This window comes from Stenella coeruleoalba, assembly GCF_951394435.1.
Source record: "Stenella coeruleoalba genome assembly, chromosome: 3".
NCBI classification, from domain to species: domain Eukaryota; kingdom Metazoa; phylum Chordata; class Mammalia; order Artiodactyla; family Delphinidae; genus Stenella; species Stenella coeruleoalba.
Genome location: NC_137148.1, coordinates 30,194,513 through 30,208,949, shown reverse-complemented (window position 1 = coordinate 30,208,949; position 14,437 = coordinate 30,194,513). Strand labels below are relative to the sequence as shown.

The 14,437-nt window shown below is 36.3% G+C and overlaps 1 protein-coding gene across 3 annotated transcripts in view; it reads right to left on the bottom strand.

Moving 5' to 3' along the window:
- The window catches only part of NIPBL (NIPBL cohesin loading factor), a 193,268-nt gene that overhangs the window by 169,238 nt on the left and 9,593 nt on the right, over positions 1–14,437 (bottom strand). Inside the window, exon 2 of one of the 3 annotated variants that reach the window (XM_079916587.1) lies at positions 12,758–12,804. The exons of the other annotated variants lie outside the window; for them this stretch is intronic. The gene's annotated coding sequence lies outside the window, so the exon portion shown is untranslated. The remainder of the gene's footprint in view (positions 1–12,757; positions 12,805–14,437) is intronic. 3 annotated transcript variants of the gene reach the window in all.

Below are 14,437 nucleotides of genomic sequence, written 5' to 3'. Positions count from 1 at the left end.
ATGCATTAAAAGTATGTTTAAAAAACTCAACTTGTTCCTTTTTTTTTTTTTCTTGGCCACACCATGTGTCTTGCAGGATCTTAGTTCCCCAACCAGGGACTGAACCCAGGCCCCAGCAGTGAAAGCCCCGAGTCCTAACCACTTGGACCACCAGGGAATTCCCGACCTGTTCTTATTTTTGTTGCATTTTTGAACTTTTGCAATACTTAAATCCTTACTCTAATCCCATAGGGCACTGCGGTAGGAAGTCTCCAAGATGGCCCCCAATGATGCCATCGTCCCAGTACTTATGCCCTTGTGTAACCCCCCCTTGTCTTGAGTGTGGGCTAAACCTAGTGATTTGCTTCTAACAAATCAATAACAGAAAAAGTGACAACATGTCCTTCTGAGGTTACATTATAAACAGACTACTGCTTCTGCTAGGAGAACCCTCTCTTACTCTAAGGGAGGTCAGCTGCTGTATTGTGAGCTGCTCTACAGAGAGGTCCATACGACAAGGAACAGAAGTCTCCAGCCCATAACCAGTGAGGAACTTGAGTCCACCAAGAGCCAAGTGAGTAAGCTTGGAAGCAGATCCTCTGCTAGTCGAGTCTTGTGATGACGGCAGCCCCCAATGATGCCTTGACTGTAGGAGGAGTGTAGCTTTGGGAGACACCCAGAGTTTACATGGCACCCAGCTAAACCAGGAATTGGGAGATAATAAGTGTTTACTGTTTTAAGTTGTGCAATTTTGGAGTGACTTGTTATATAGCAATAGGTAACTAACATGGTTTTTGACAAAATTCCTAAGAATCATTTAATTTACAGTGTCCTAATAGTTGAATAAAATTCCTTTTGCAGAAACTAACATATAGCACTATCCTATTTATAAGCACTTCTATTCTTATTATCTCTACTGAACCTCATAAACAATTCCATGTGCAATGTGGTATGTGTAAGAACAAATGTAATTCTGACTTATGTCCTGTATTTAAGGATCCTAAAATTTAATCTAATATTAATCAAATTGTTAAATAACTTGTTCATTCCTAGATATTTGGCTTATCTATGAGCACATCTTTTATGAAGTTTTTTCCTCCTTTCTTAAATCTTTTTCCCCAAAGGGTAAGGATGTCAAAGAACTTCTTAGAAAGCCCTAGTAACAATCCTGAGATACTACAGTATCTCCTCAATTATTATTTCTGAAAGAAAGCAGTTTAGACGAATGATTTTTCTTAATCTAAAGTCACAAAGCAAATGACAGTAATTCAGACAGGACAGCATTGAAATAAAGTCCCTCAACATTCACCCACAAGTCTACTTTTAGCTTGTTTGTATGAAATCATTCAGCCCCAAACATTTAGTGAGCACCTAAAGTGCCCGAAACTATACTCATTGTTGAATTTAATTGTGATGAATAAGACACAGTCTACCACCACCCTTCTCCTGACCTATACGGATTCCCAGGATAGGGGAAGAAGATAATTACAATATGATATAATAGGTATTATAATAAAGGCTAAAGGAAAAAAAATGGGCAGATAAAGAATGGAACAACAAATCTTGCCTAAAAGAGACAAGAAGGGGTAACAGAAAAGATGGAATTAGTTGGAACTTGAAAAATGAACAGAAATGTGCCAGGTACACTGCCAGATACAGGGAAAATGGTAGTCTAAAGAAAAAGAACAAGTATGCAATGCAAATGAGATTCGTATGGATTCCATCCAGAAGACTCATGGCTAAGGCTAATGAACCATCCTCTCACAACCTCATTTATTCATTTTAAAAAACTAAGTATATACCATACACCTGGCACTTGTGCAAAACTCAAATCCCGTTAGGTAATACAAACAAAGCAATAAACATGATATTAAGTTCTCGACCTCAGGGAACTTAGAGTCTAATTCAACTTAGGAGAGCATATTTTCATTTTAATTATGCCAACTCCGAATTGCTCATGAGATTTCCTTCCCTCTCTTATCCTTTGGGCAAGTCACATTCTTTGTAAGCATCAGTTTCCTAATATGTAAACTGGGGATAATATTATATGTATACTTCAAAGGATTGTAGTGAGAATTAAATAATGCAAGTAAAATATTCAAAACAGCGAGCTCAATAAATATTAGCCATTATTGCTTTTACTGTTATTATCCTCATTGCTAAGAATAAGGCAATTAAAGGTTTTAGTAAAGAATTCTTCTGTTTTCTAAATCCTTAAGGAACTGAAAAGGACACTTTTCTGTTTCACTCCTTCTAGGTTCTACAAAGTATAGGAAGCAATAATGTCATCAACCAAGGCACTAAGTACCCCTAGTCTGTCACAATGTCCCCCCAAAAGAGTACTAAAAATAACACTTAATCTATCCACAGACATAGTCTCTGATGATACAATCTGGGATTGATTCTATTAGTAGCAGGACTTTCAACTCTGTGTATAAGTGTACTTAAGAAGTAATACTGGACTTCCCTCGTGATGCAGTGGTTAAGAATCTACCTGCTAATGCAGGGGACACGGGTTTGAGCTCTGGTCTGGGAAGATCCCACATGCCGCGGAGCAACTAAGCCCATGCACCACAACTACTGAAGCCCGCGTGCCTAAAGCCCGTGCTGTGCAAAAAGAGAAGCCACTGCCATGAGAAGCCCATGCACCACAACCAAGAGTAGCCCCTGCTCACCACAACCAAGAGTAGCCCCTGCTCGCCGCAACTAGAGAAAGCCTGTGCGCAGCAACGAAGACCCAACATAGCCTAAATAAATAAATTTATTTAAAAAAAAAAAGATTTCCTTAAAGAAAAAAATATTGAAACACTGTAAAGCAACTATACTCCAATAAAAAAAAAATTTTTTTAGGGCTTCCCTGGTGGCGCAGTGGTTGAGAGTCTGCCTGCCGATGCAGCGGACACGGGTTCATGCCCCGGTCCGGGAAGACCCCACATGCCGCGGAGAGGCTGGGCCTGTGAGCCATGGCCGCTGAGCCTACGCGTCCGGAACCTGTGCTCCGCAACGGAAGAGGCCACAACGGTGAGAGGCCCGCGTACCGCAAAAAAAAAAAAAAAAAATTTTTTTTTTAAAAGAAGTAATATTGAATAACAGACAGAAAACCTTAATAAATTCACTATGGGCCTAAAATCTAAAAAACTAAGAATTAAAAATAAGAAACTGATATACATTGGAAGGGATGTTCTGAACAGCATAAGAGACCTGCAGTAATTGATGAAAAAAGAGGAAAGGAAAAAAATAAACAAACTGAGGATTAAAATTGAAAAAGTTCACAAAATCAGGAGCCAAACATGTCTCTGACCCAAGATTTAGAAAGCAATCCTTTGGAAGGATTATCAGTTATTTTAAACCTATTTAAAAAGTCATTTTTAAAAGGGCACAACACCATCCAAAGTTTTGGATGATTTCTTTAAACTAAATTTCATTCTACAAAGTCCTATTGTTCAAAGCTCAACAAAACCAAACTCAAAACAAAGATGTGCACTGAATGTGGAATTCCGCAAGAAAGGTATAACAAAAAAGCAAATGATATAAAACTTCCACAGAGGCTCAATCAAAAAGAAATATAATACATATTAATTTTTAAGTACTTATAAGGTAACCACATTACACTTATTTTTTTTTACTCTGGTTAAGATCTAAGATAAAACAGAAGTTTTCAAAACAGAGAAAACTCAGAATTCTTTTACTCTTAACTTTGACCCATCATCTCTTTAAGCTAAACTTATCATCCTAAAATTATTCAAGGAACTCTCCCAGGACTTCCTCTTTTACTGAGTCTATTAGCTTCTGGACTCAAAGCCTGACTCCGTGAGTTTTAAGAGCCAACTTTCCAAAGTGAGGACACTAAAGAAATTTTTGAAACCACAAAAACTGAGTGATACAGCAACATTAAAAGAATGGGCAAACACTATATTTGATTTCCAAAAGCAAAGACCTGAGATTTTTCTGAAGTAAAATTAAAATCCAACTTTAAAATTCTGCTTTAAATCTTACTTAATAGTTATTTATAGTTTAAGGATCCAAGGAGTATTATGTATAACATTATCAACCTCAGTGTAGGCTCCTCAAAGGAACTGGAGAAGCAGTACTTGTATAGTAGTTAAGATTTCAAAACTAGGCTTTAGAATCAGAAAAACTTGTGTTCAAATTCTCCTTCCTCCTGTGTAAGCTGTATAACCTTGACTTCCTAAGCTTCAATTTCCTTACCTGGAAATGCAAATAATATCTACTCCAGAAGGTTTTTTCTAAGAGTGTTAAATATGACAATGAGTAATATATAGAAATTTTTTGATAAATGTTTGTGTAAAGAGGGGGAGGGAGAGCAGGAAGAACTACCCTACCCATTTTTATATGTATTACAACACTTAAAGGTTAGTGATAAGAACAGTATTAATGTTAATGGAAGCTAAAATTTATCTAATAAGAACAATTTTAAGGTACTTTTGCATTTGATTAATCCTTGTTGATCAACAGAACACATCATAAGCTAACTAGAGTATACCTCTTCATTTCTCTAATTGCCACTGATGATGAACATCTTTTTATATACGTACTTGCCACTTTAGGTTGACTTCTGACTCAGGTTAAAAAAACAGAAGTTTGGGGCTTCCCTGGTGGCGCAGTGGTTCAGAGTCTGCCTGCGGATGCAGGGGACATGGGTTCGTGCCCTGGTCCAGGAAAATCCCACATGCCGCGGAGCAGCTGGGCCCGTGAGCCATGGCCGCTGAGCCTGCAATGTCCAGAGCCTGTGCTCCGCAACAGGAGAGGCCATAACAGTGAGAGGCCCACGTACCGCAAAATAAATAAATAAATAAATTTAAAAAGAAAACAGAAGTTTGAATTTGAGGAATAATAATGCACTATCACTGTTTCTCTTCTTTTGTTTCTAATCAGCAGATATATTTTTTATATCATTATATTGCTTGTATTAACAAAAGTCAACTTATTAATCTTGCCTCCTTGCCTCTCTTCTCTCTTACCTTCTTTTCCTCTTCCCTAATACTCTTACCCTCTTTGCCTAGTCATTCTTTTTATCCCCCCACCCCACATCCCGTATGGTTCAAGCTCTCCAGATGCACTAATGAAAATCACTTACTGACGAGTGGAAGACAAAGACTTTAGAAATTACTAACCAACAGAATTTATTCTGCATCCATATATACACATCGTTATCATAAGCACTTATTTATTCCCGCAACAAACATTTGAGATAGCCCTTACTACAGGTAAAGCACACTGCTTTAAGTTCTAGATCACAATTCCTCAATTTTTAATCTTATGCTATAGCCAGATAGCACTAAATGAAAATTTTGACATAATGTGACCATAATTTTTCTTCTGAGCTATCTAATCTTACTTTCCATATATGTACAAGTTTGTCTGGTTTTTTTCCAGCCCACAAAGCAGCAGAATTGGACAACAGGAAAAATTCTGTCTTGTAACTACTGTTGGCATGTAGTGTCTGGAAGAACGGAGAACAGAATGAACCATACTGAACAAACGTAAATTGTCCCTAGAGAAAGGAGTATAAGTTAGAGCTAATAAAGGAGTTCAGCAAGGTTGCAAGATACAAGATCAATATATAAAAATCAATTGTACTTCCATACACTAGCAATGAACAATCTGAAAAATGAAGTTAAGAAAATAATACCATTTACAGTATCATCAAAAAGAATAAAATGCTTAGGAACACATTTAACAAAAGAAGTGCAACACTTGTACACTGTCCATAATACTAAAACAATCTGGAAGAAGAACAAAGTTGGAGGACTCATACTTCTCATTTTCAAACCTTACTACAAAGCTACAGTAATCAAAATAGCATGATATTGGCAAAAGGCGAGACACACAGATTGATGGATTAAATTGAGAGTCCAGAAATAAACTCTTATATTTACATTAATTTTTGGCAAGGGTGCCAAGACCATTCAATGGGAAAAGAACAGTCTTTTCAACATATTGTAATGGCACAACTGGATAGTCACATGTAGAAGAATGAAGTTGGATCCCTACCTCATACCATATGCAAAAAATTAACTCAAAATGGATCAGACTTAAAGAGCTCAAACTAAATATAGGTGTAAATCTTCATGATCTTGGATTAGGCAATGGTTTCTTAAACATGGTATCAAAAGCACAAGCAACCAAAGGAATAAAACAGATAAATCAGACATCAACAAAATGAAAAGCTTTTGCACTTCAAAGGATACTATCAAGAAAGTAAAGTGAAAAGATAATCCACAGAATCGGAGAAAATATTTGCAAATCATACATCTGATAAGGGACACATATCCGGAATATATTAAAATTTTAATAATTTAAGAATAAAAAGATAGATAATACAACTTAAAAATGGGCAAACGATTAGAATAAACATTTCTCCAGAGATAAATGACCAATAAGCACATGAAAAGATGCCCAAAATAAAATCATAGCCACAGTGAGATACCACTGCACACCCACTAGGATGGCTATACTCAAACAGACAATAGCAAGTATTAGAGATGATGCTGAGAAAGTGTAAACCTCAGTGTTAATGGAAATGTAAAAACCCTGTAGCTTCTTTGGAAAACAGTCTAGCAGTTCCTCAAAGAGTTAAACATACAGTTAGCATATGACCAAGAAATTCCATTCCTATGTATCTGCTCAGGGGAACTGAAAACACAGAAGAGGCTTTATTCATAATAGCCAAAAGGTGAAAACAACCCGAATGTCCATCAACTGACAAAAGGTTAAGTAAAATGTGGTATACCCACACAATAGAATATTATTTGGCCATAAAAAGCAGTTAACTACTCATGCATGCTACAATATGGATGACCAAGTGAAAGCAGCCAGGTACAAAAAAGCCACATTGTATGATTTCACTTATATGAATAAGGAAATCCATAGCAACAGAAGGTAGATAGTGGTTGCCGCGGGCTGCGGGAAGAATGGAGTGTGACTGCTAATGGGTATGGGGTTTCTTTTCAGGGGAATGAAAATGTTCTGGAACTAGACAGTGATGATGGTTGTACAACTTTGTGAATATACTAAAAACCACTGAACTTTTACCACTGTACACTTTAAAAGAGTGAATTTTATGGTTTTTAAGAATGTGAAATAGTTTCCAAACCTTTTCAAACTAGTTCAGATGAGCCACTTAATCAGCGAACGCTTGCTAAAAGCCTGCTCCAGGCAAGACACTTTATAAGGTACCACAGGCAGATCCTGCCCTCAAAGAGTTTATAATCTGACTGATTATAAATATAAATAACGTGAAAATGAAACAAAATAAGCCATAGCTTGATATACAATATGAAAATGTGATGAGTCAGCATATAACTTAAATTACTAACTCCTACACTCAGGTATGTATTAGAAAAGGAAGAGATCACATGAATTGGGGCAAGAGCAAAGAGAGAAAATGTAAGCTTGGGGGAAAAAAAAAAAAAAACCCACAAAAACCCCAGGTGACTCTAATATGCTACCTACCTCCATTACTACCCAAAACCCCTAAGATCTTCATAGAAAGAAGGTAGGATTTGGATAGATGGAGAGAAAAGGAGGTAAATGTTTTGACTAAAAGGTGTGAAGCTGGAAAATACAAAATGAGCTAACAAAATATAGTGGATATATTTGTATATATATGTATATTGCCATACACAGCAGTATAGTACAATACCTTTAGAGGCATAATTAACTTTAGATAACAGAATGAGTTAAATGAAGTTCCTTGTATAAGTAGAGTTATTATTTGGGATACTTCACTTGATTTGGGGTATATAGCCAAGTTGTGTTGTGAAGGAGTACTTATCACATTTCAATACCAGATGAACTTGAGTTGATTTGATAACTTTCTGTTTCTTATCCAATACCTTCCTAATAATAATTTATTATGTCAAAAACTAGCAGACTTTTATTTAAAAATATACTTGACAAGTATGTTTTTCATCAAATCACCAATTAGAAAGGTAGCTGTCAACAAATAAAAAGAATAAATATGGGCTTCCCTGGTGGTGCAGTGGTTGAGAGTCCGCCTGCCGATGCGGGGGACACGGGTTTGGGAAGAATAAATATTTGCTGAGGACTTATTGTAAGTGCACAGCACGGTTCCAAGCATTTTACACATCACTTTGTAAAAGTGTATATCCAACATATATAAAATAAGGCACTTTGACTTTTAAGTAAACTTTCTAAACATAAGCCACCCTTACGAAGAGATCAGTCAGTTCATCATTTTTTATTTTATTCTAAGTACTGTTGCTAACTTGTATTTGAGGGTTTTTTTTGCATTACGCGGGCCTCTCACTGCCGTGGCCTCTCCCGTTGCGGAGCACAGGCTCCGGACGCGCAGGCTCAGCGGCCATGGCTCACGGGCCCAGCTGCTCCGCGGAATGTGGGATCCTCCCGGACCGGGGCACGAACCCATGTCCCCTGCATCGGCAGGCGGACTCCCAACCACTGCGTCACCAGGGAAGCCCTGTATTTGAGTTTTTAACTTCAATTTTTCTCACTAATTCTTTTGCCAAATTCATTTGTAGTATCTGCTACTCTTCTTTCCTTGATTCTACTACAATCTCTCTCGTATCCAGAAACTCCACTCCATTCTACCTCTATTTTTAATTTTAAGGCATTAATAACTCTGCTCACCATGGTTCTTTGCTCCTTTATGCCTCGCAGATGATATTTTTATAGAATAGAAAAAATAAAATAGAAATAGAAAAAATAAATAAAATAGAGGCATCTCTTAGGCACCCATGTAAACTTTGAGAGGGAGGCTGAAAAAAATTCCTAGCATCAAATGCCTAGAATTCATTGCTGAGAGCACAATAGTTATTCAATTAATTCTTGTGGAATGATTACTAAGGAACTAGCTAATAGAGAAACTTATAAAATTTACCTTACATCTCCATAAAAGGGTTATAATTTGAAAAAGTTCCCTAGGTGATTCTGACACGCCAACTCTCTAATCCAAAAAAAAACAAAAAACAAGAAGTACATTTACTTAAATGTACTTAAATACTAGGAAAGCACTCATTTTCATTTTGATATTGACCTGGTAAATTATTTTTGACAAATCAGTTTGATTCCTTCATAATTATTCCTGCATATAATACTTTTGAAAAGCTACTGCTTTTCATTTTTTATTTAATTATTCTAAAAGCAGGCCTTAAATTATATCTGTAAAGACAATCCCCTCATGAGCAAAGCAACATAGTTCTCACTAAAGATCTCATAATATGTATGCATTTAGTATAAAACCAACTAAAGAAGCAGTCTTCAGATTATGTTGGATAGACAAATACACCAGGAAGGCCCTAAGAACAGCCTTATACAATAGAAAATAGTCATACAAGAACATTCATTTTGTTATCCTAAGTTCATAGTAATAGTCAGTACACTGGAAAACAAAGCCATAAGAAGAAATGGTATTATTATCTTCTGGTAATTTAAACCAAGTAAGATTTTTTTTTTAAATACTACCTTTAACCCTGATTTAAGACTGTTTGGAGAGATCTTCTAGGTCAGCCTTGAAAGAAATTTTCAAATGACTATTAGTATCTACAACAATTTGACCAAGTCACTAAATTTTTTAATATCCATTCCATCCAAAATGTGAAAAGTGATACAGTGTTTGGTAGACTGTATTCCTACTAACCAGCCAAAAGTTATTCATTTTATGTTGGCTTCAAAAGCTATATGCTAGTGGGCTTCCCTGGTGACGCAGCGGTTGAGAGTCCGCCTGCTGATGCAGGGGACACGGGTTCATGCCCCGGTCCGGGAAGATCCCACATGCCGTGGAGCAGCTGGGGCTGTGAGCCATGGCTGCTGAGCCTGCGTGTCCGGAGCCTGTGCTCCGCAACGGGAGAGGCCACAACAGAGACAGGCCCGCGTACCACAAAAAAAAAAAAAAAAAAAAAAAAAGCTATATGCTAGTAAGTCAGAAAGAGAAAAACAAATACCGTATGCTAACACACATATATGGAATCTAAAAAAAAAAAAGGTCATGAAGAACCTTGGGGCAGGATGGGAATAAAGATGCAGACCTACTAGACAATGGACTTAAGGGCATGGGGAGGGGGAAGGGTAAGCTGGGATGAAGTGAGAGAGTGGCATGGACATGTATACACTACCAAATGTAAAACTGATAGCTAGTGGGATGCAGGCACATAGCACAGGGAGATCAGCTTGGTGCTTTGTGACCACCTAGAGGGGTGGGAGGGAGGGAGACGCAAGAGGGAAGAGATATGGGGATATATGTATATGTATAGCTGATTCACTTTGTTATAAAGCAGAAACTAACACACCATTGTAAAGCAATTATACTCCAATAAAGATGTTAAAAAATAAATTAAATAAATAAATAAAAGCTATATGCTAATTCTAATTTGTATATCTATACGAGAACTATAATAATAAATTGAATATTGCCTTGGATAGTCTCAGTTAAGGTAATAAAAGAAATTCTAGGATATCAACATGGTTTTAAACTTAAATTTTACATATCCTTTTTAAAAGTCTACATAGATTTAGAAATGTCCTCATAAAAATAATTCTCTAATAGACTAATTCATAATTATGACTTTGCCAAAGAAAAGCCTAATGTCTTCTCAGCTCTGAAGTATTGAGACTCTCATATCTACCACAAACCTGAATGTCCCACTGACATGCCTAAAACTGTAATATCATCTCCTTCCCTTCCTCTACAACCCCATCTTCCAACTCTTATAAACTTCTCCTCTTATATTCCTGATCTTTAGTGAATGGAACTTTCATACTTCAAGGCCCAGAAACAAGGAACTTGAGAATCAATCCTCAACTCAGAAGCCAATGCAGAATTCTTAAAGGCATATACATTCCTTCATAATCTGGACCCTGCCCCTCTCTGTAGCTTCAAATCTTTCTGGCACGCTCCTTTTCCAGCCCTATGCTCCAATAATCAAAGCATCTGCAGTTTCCAAAATCAAACTGTTGCCCCAGACTCCCAAGTCTAATTAATGGCCTTCTAAACTTAGTTTATACATCATCTCTAGCCTAAATTAGGTGATCCCCCTCAGTGTTCCTACTGTATCCTCTTTGTTAATCTTGATATTGTAACAAAATCTTTATCTATTATTAGACTGTAAGATCCTTGAAGGCAAGAGTGAAATATTTTATTTCACCACTTGTAATGCCTTATAGTTCCTGAGATAGAGGAAACACTTGATGTTTGATGAACAAAAGAATGAATATGAGATCAAAGCCAAGTCCACATCACACTAGATGTTTCGTATCTCAAAAATTAAGTCTAAGTAATAGGACCTACCAAAAAACTGATTTTTCTTTTTCATACGTTCCAATCTAAAATCTACCTACTACTTTTCTGCAGATAAAAGACTGATGATCCCTTAACTATAACTGTATCTCTAGGACCTACCTACTCTCTTCTTTCATTTATCTAAATTCCTTTTTTCCCCCTTTGCTTTGTGTTTTTATTAGTCCACAAAAATCCTAAAAGCTGAGAACTCCTTCAGTTTACAGCTGAAGAAATGGGCTTAATGACCGGTCTAAATGTCACTTGGCTAGTAGCTAGTTCAGACAAGATTCTATGCTAATTTCACTATATAATACCTCCAAATGATATACCCAGTTTGAAAAACCCATTATTTTTATTATGAAGTTCAAAAATATATTGAAAAGAGACCACAGCCACAACAGTGGAGGAGATGAGCATTTAAATGACCTAACAATAATCTTAATAGGAAAGGTGCATCATATGAAAGAAATGAATTCACTGAATGAATTAAGACGTGAATGAAAATAAAGATTATGGAAGGGTAAAACTATTTTTGGAAATACATATTAGGCGCCACAGAAAGGTTCAAACCTTTTGGCCTAACTACCACTAACGGAATTCTACTCTAAATGAATAAAGTCCCCAAAGGGGGAAAAAAACTGTACATATAAAGATGTTCCACTGCCTCATTTTCGTACAGAAAGAAGTGACAGCAAGTAAAATGTCCAAAGTAGAATACTAAGAAAATTACGGTTCATCCACTGACAGAATGTTGGGTAACATTTTAAATATTTATGAACACTATATAAAAAATTAGGAATATCTTTATGATAAAACCTTAAGAGAAAACAGGACTAGGTACATATATTTATACCGTAAATACATATTTAACCATAATTATATTCTACAAATATTTTTATTAAAAACATAGTAGGGAAAAACATAAAATATGAGATTATATTTTTTTTCCTATTTTCCAAATAGCATGTAGTTTTTTTCCATACTGCTTCTATAATTAAAGGAAAAAAGAGAGGGAAAAGCTTTCGCTTTGAGATTCTTAAAATTTTTTAAGCTCTAAATCCCACAATTTAGCCTTACCTATCATACCAGCACACTATAAGTAGTTTTGGTTCCCAAGAAAACTAAGGGAATGGAGAATGGCTGAAGTATGAAATTTTATAAAGAACATTAAAATTTTGGTGGCTGTCGTCTAGTTGAAAACAGAATCACTAAAACCATATGATAATTAGCATAGGTGGCAACATGGCTCAAGATCGAGGTAGCATAGTAACAAGCATGTTGTAATCTCTAAGTCGTTTTAAATTCTAGTGTTTAGGCCCCCTCATCTCAATACTGAGGACAATGGCACTTTGACATAAGCTAAAAACCATGAATAATTGGAAACGACTGAAGAACTATAATATCTCTCCCTTTCCCACCAACACCTCCCATGTCCTAATATGCATATCTGGATTATGCAGGTCATTTTATCCCTGAGCCTATTACATCGTCCCTTACCACTGAAGATGGAAGTCCAGAGCTAATACTTGAAATCAGAAGCAGAACTGGAGTGGGAATAAAAGAATAGAAAGAATTCAAAAACACTTCTGTACATAGATCTTCCTCTTATCCAGCTAAACAAACCTAATTATCCAAATACAAGTAGTTAAATTACACAATTCTTTGCTTTAAAGGCTGTCCTACCTTTTACGGGCTCAGTGTTCTCTTTCCTCTATCAAATTTGCTTAATATTTAGCAAGCCCCACCTATCTGCTGTCACTCCAATCAGTCCTATATCTCAAAACTAAAATATAATTCAAATTCATGTATTCAACAATTGTTCGTTGAATGCTTACTATGTGCAAGCCACCACAACTCAATAACTAGGCAAGGTTCTTGGTCAGTCTTTGTAAACAGCCTTTGGATTGATCCCATTTTCTCAAAAACATGGCAATTAGCACTAGAACAAAATACAGCACCTATTATTTCTTTAGTTATAAATTCTAGATACAGTGAGGAAAATGTTTACTTCATTATTCAAGGTAGCATCACATTTTAAGATGCCCTTCACAAGAGATACTTAGGGTTATTTAAATCAGTGACTCTAAGCATACCCTTCTGTTCAAACTGGGGAATAAGGAGATAACTTCTTATTCTAAGGAAGAAACATTGCAAGGTTATACAAAACCATGAGCAACAACCTCCTAACTCACAAACATGTAATACAGCTACAGTATATGTGACTCTTGCCATTAAAAATGTTTGCATGCCTAGCAACTGAACAGTATCATATCCCCACTGCATTTGCTTCTTTAGTTTTGTTACCTGCAATAAAAATGAAAATGTTATACAAGTAAACTTGCTTCCACAGTACAGGAAAGTCAATTAAAAGCCTTCCTTTGCTCCTACATTCTCATTTTCTTCTCAATTCAGACTCTGCCCCTGAACACATAAACATGCAGCATTTAAATGAACGTACACATCCATGAAATGTAGTGCTCTAAAAGTAAGGTATGGAAAGAAGACTGAGTTCAAACTGTTCTACTTGATACACTGGGTTCTAACGTAAGAAGTTCTGGATTTTAAATATGGAAATGGGTACAGAAAACATTGACATTTAAGCTATAAAACATGAAAGGTACTGAAAGTTACACCGTAATTTTAAATTATCAGAGCCCAAGCATATGAGCAAAAAGTATCCTAACACTAAATACATCTTTCACAATTACCTCTAAATCTTTCCTAAAATGCTATAAATTATTCCATCCAACAAGCTGCACGTACACGCCCACTCTCAGAATCAAACTGTAAAGGAGGGATGGATTCAAGTGATATTCAGGGACGTGCTATGAATGGGTGAACAACTGGGTAAACAACTTGTTTGGAGATACACTAAAGAAGAAGGGTCAAGCATTATCACCAAGTTTCTAGTTTAGGCAACTTGAGTTAATGATGGGAACATTAACCTACTTCACATAGTTCTAAGAATACTTTTTCTTTTTGAGTGGGAGGGGATAAGGTTAGGGAAGAACTGACACATGAGTTCAGACTTCTACACTACTTTTGAATTTATAGTATTTATGGGACATCAGGAGGTGCCTGGTAAGACAGCTGGATATGTCTCAGAAGAAAATTATATTCTGGAGAGAGATATGTGAGTCATCAGCATGTAAAATAAGTCAAATGAATAGATTAAAT